Raw genomic sequence first — 4,199 nt, forward strand, 5'->3', positions numbered from 1 at the left:
CATGCAATATCACAGTCCTCCAACTTTTCTACCAAAACAAATTGTGAATCATTGAAAATACACTACAGTATTTTCTCCTTTTGGCAGAGCAGTATGGTTTAGCATGCACTAAGTTAATCAACTCTAAGTTTCCCTTGGCCGTGAATGAATCCGTAACTTTGAGGACACGCGTGCAAAAATCCCCTTTAAAATCAATTAGATTCAATGGTGACATTTCTTGACAGACTGCCAAGGCACACANTGACTAATCCTCCCATTTGGTCATTACAAAAATGGTCCTTAAAGCCCAGCACTCTTCCTGGGGACTGTTAAATCATGGATGTGCAAAAGTCAAACACCATGAATGCTGATCTGATTCCATATTTCAATTTCTGCTTATAGATCCACCTAAATCCTTCAAACACTCGGTTCACTATATGTGAGGCTGGAGGATGTCTTCNATTAAAGTAGGTCATGCAATATCACAGTCCTCCAACTTTTCTACCAAAACAAATTGTGAATCATTGAAAATACACTACAGTATTTTCTCCTTTTGGCAGAGCAGTATGGTTTAGCATGCAGTAAGTTAATCAACTCTAAGTTTCCCTTGGCCGTGAATGAATCCGTAACTTTGAGGACACGTGGCCAGTCAAAACATAATTCACACACGCAGTTATGCAAAAATCCCCTTTAAAATCAATTAGATTCAATGGTGACATTTCTTGACAGCCCTCTTATTTCCACTTGTGGTTGCTAATCCACAACACACCACCATCCCTTTTATCTGTTCCTCAAACATCGTCTTTAGTGTTGAGGTTGTAGATTGCAACCTAGTGACTAATCCTCCCATTTGGTCATTACAAAAATGGTCCTTAAAGCCCAGCACTCTTCCTGGGGACTTTTAAAATCATGCTGTGCAAAAGTCCAACACCATGAATGCAGATCTGATCCCATATTTAAATTTCTGCTTATAGATCCACCTAAATCCTTCAAACACTCGGTTCACTATATGTGAGGCTGGAGGATGTCTTCATGTTAAACAAATAAGACTAAACATTTAAAGTGCGTATTTATGGTGCTGTATTATTAAGAGTGGTAGCTAACAAGAACTTCAGCAACACACACACTGACTGTATAGTGATGTATCCGCACACCCCAGGTTACTGGAAAGTACATTTTCAACTTTTCCAAAAGTTGGAAAGATTTACAACAGGGGGTCACTGTCCACTCACCCGCTACCCAAATAATCCAAACAGCTGCATCCGCTGTTTATATCCAAACCCTGTTGTTACATAGTACATCGAGTAACAGCAAAACAGAAGGGGCTCAAAATGTGCCGCCTTTATGTCATAGACCATCGCTTTAATTAATCCAGGAAGATCCTCATGACCCGGATTAGCGCTTCTCTGTTGGGATGCTATACTTCCAAACAACTTTAGAGGACCTGAATCAAGCTCAGAATTTAAAGGTCACCTATTATGCAAAATCCACTTTTATACATAATTATGTGTCGCCAGTGTGTTAAGAGACTCGAAAAGTTTCAGGAAAAAGATTCTCTCTCTTTTTGTTCTGATGAAAATTAGCTGATCAGATTTGGCAACATAGTGATGGCACAACAGTCTTTGTTGGGAAACCATTAGCCACTTACCAACTAAGTTAACACCTGTCCACCTTATGACCTGAATGTCCTCCTAGAGCACCATTGTGTTTTTTTAAACCAACACATCCACATACTCAGCACTTTTGAAACAGGGCTGAAACAGAGGGGTTAATGGGATGCTACAATGTAAGATCTGTTTGGTATTTCGAGCCAAACAGTTCAGAGACATGTTTTGTATATATCTGAGACCTATAATATATTGTTGTAAAAGAGTTCGATAGGGGGCCTTTAATGTAATCTCTACAGGGCCAAGGGAAGATTTACCCCAAAATAAAAATAAAAACATTTATCTCTTACCTGTAGTGATTTTTTATCAATCTAGATTGGTTTGGTGTGAGTTGCAGTGATTTTGCTATGAATTGTCATTTGCAGTTTCACCCCCGAGCTAATGTCGTGTCGTCCTGACCTCACATACTTTTCTCAGGAATCCAAACAGAGGCTGGTTAGGCGCAGCTTCCCCTTTAGTCAACGGTCCAACTCTCTCTGCACAGGCCGACCTGCTGCTGCTGGAATGTGTTGCTCCTGCCAAGTGTAAAGAAATTATAGTTTACCGAACACCGATGTCAAAGAGATCATTTATGTTCAGTGGGTATTTTTGCATGCATGCAAAAGTATGGAATAAAACAAACAGTATGGAAGGTAAGCAGGCTGTTAATCGCAATGTAATGTTGCCAATGTAACCAAATAAAAAACCCATGTCATATTCATCTAAGCAATTCCTGCGTAGCGCCAAAAGTAGTACAGTTTAGAGATGGCACTCACACACAGTGTTACTCCAGCTTTGTTTGAGTGTGTCCTCACTAACTCTGCCTTGGCATGTCAACTATGCCTACAATTGGTGCTTGAGATAAAGATATAAAAGCTATGACCACTGACTCTGCCTCTGGGAGAATTAGGTTAACTCAAAGTGTGTTGATCTTATTTTCTTATGTAACACAGAATCAGCCATGCGGGTCATTCCAACAACACCATCTCTTTTGTACTGCAGAGCTAAATGCTTTTTCCCTGTTTCCAAATGATTTGCTGGTTATTGGTTCAACATTAAAGAGCAACTATGCACATCTGATTGTCACTGTGTTGAAGATAATTTGTACTTAATCAGTTAGACATTGTGAACACATGAATGAACGACCTTTACTGAATTACTAGTCTTGTGCCTTTGCCTTTTCCAGAACAGGTTGTAAGATACGATCTTCAATAATTTCACAGTCTTGTTCGTTTCACTTCTTCGAAAAATGTGTCAGCTGACAGTCCCTGTGGTTGTGAGACTTTCGATTGCTTTCTTTTAAACAGCACAATAGTTACTTTTTTTTTTAAATCATAGTTTACTTATTCTTTCAAGAATACCTGCATCAAAAGGGTTTAGAAATTCTGTCAACGGTGTAGACCAAGAGTGTACTGACATTTTGTAGACGTCCGGTTAGTTTAAACTTTGCCCTCAGGCGCTCCCAGACCAAACAATGTTTTCATGATGATGTATCATTTACATTTACCCAGCCATCTTAGTCACTCAGTAACAACCATATCAACATCAAGATAAACCAGGACAGTCTTATCAAAGCTGTTACCATACCTTAAAAAATAAGATAATGAATATTGAATATACTGTAGACAGGCGGAGAAAAACCTCATATCAGAGGAGGAGCTGACACACTTCTGGTGGTAAACTGACTTTACAGCCAAATAAAATTCACATTGTTTATCTGTCTGTTGACCTGTTAACTACAGGTGCAATAATTACATGTGGTATACATTCATAAAACACCTGGGTGCTGGCTGTTGTGGACAATTATTTTGGTTGCTGAAAGTTAGATGAGAAGATGCCGCACATTTAGGTCGTGTTTGTAGGATTAAGCGTCTTTAGTGTTGAGGTTGTAGATTGCAACCTACTGACTAATCCTCCCATTTGGTCATTACAAAAATGGTCCTTAAAGCCCAGCACTCTTCCTGGGGACTGTTAAATCATGGATGTGCAAAAGTCAAACACCATGAATGCTGATCTGATCCCATATTTCAATTTCTGCTTATAGATCCACCTAAACCCTTCAAACACTCGGTTCATTGCATGTGAGGCTGGAGAATGTCTTCATGTTAAACAAATAAGACTAAACATTTAAAGTGAGTATTCATGGTGCTGTATTATTAAGAGTGGCAGCTAACAAGAACTTCAGCAACACACACACTGTATAGTGATTTATCCGCACACCCCAGGTTACTGGAAAGTACATTTTCAACTTTTCCAAAAGTTGGAAAAATTTACAACAGGGGGTAACTGTCAGAGCCACAACTTAAATGTTGTCATTGTTTTCACTAAAACACAATACAGGCTGGAACCTTTCTGCATTAGTCACCCATTTACATCAGCCAACAGACCATTTACTACGTGACCTACAGACACATATCAAGCCATGTGCGTCTGAATCACAGTCTCCTGTTACAAGCCTTTTGCATCACTTGGGTTGTCATGACTTGTTGACATTTTCAATTTGAAAATACCATTGTGCATTCTATTATTGTGCACAATACCATTGTGCATTCTATAAATAACTTTTACTTTTGA

The 4,199-nt window shown here is 39.1% G+C and overlaps 1 protein-coding gene across 3 annotated transcripts in view; it reads left to right on the forward strand.

Annotated features, from left to right (window-relative positions):
- The window catches only part of LOC104963091 (catenin beta-1-like), a 29,529-nt gene extending 26,632 nt beyond the window's left edge, over positions 1–2,897 (forward strand). For all 3 annotated transcript variants that reach the window (XM_010791643.1, XM_010791646.1, XM_010791644.1), the window contains exon 12: positions 2,884–2,897. The gene's annotated coding sequence lies outside the window, so the exon portion shown is untranslated. The remainder of the gene's footprint in view (positions 1–2,883) is intronic.
- The last annotated feature ends 1,302 nt before the right edge of the window (positions 2,898–4,199 follow it).

This window comes from Notothenia coriiceps, unplaced genomic scaffold (assembly GCF_000735185.1).
Source record: "Notothenia coriiceps isolate Sejong01 unplaced genomic scaffold, NC01 NC01_scaffold00035606, whole genome shotgun sequence".
NCBI lineage: Eukaryota > Metazoa > Chordata > Actinopteri > Perciformes > Nototheniidae > Notothenia > Notothenia coriiceps.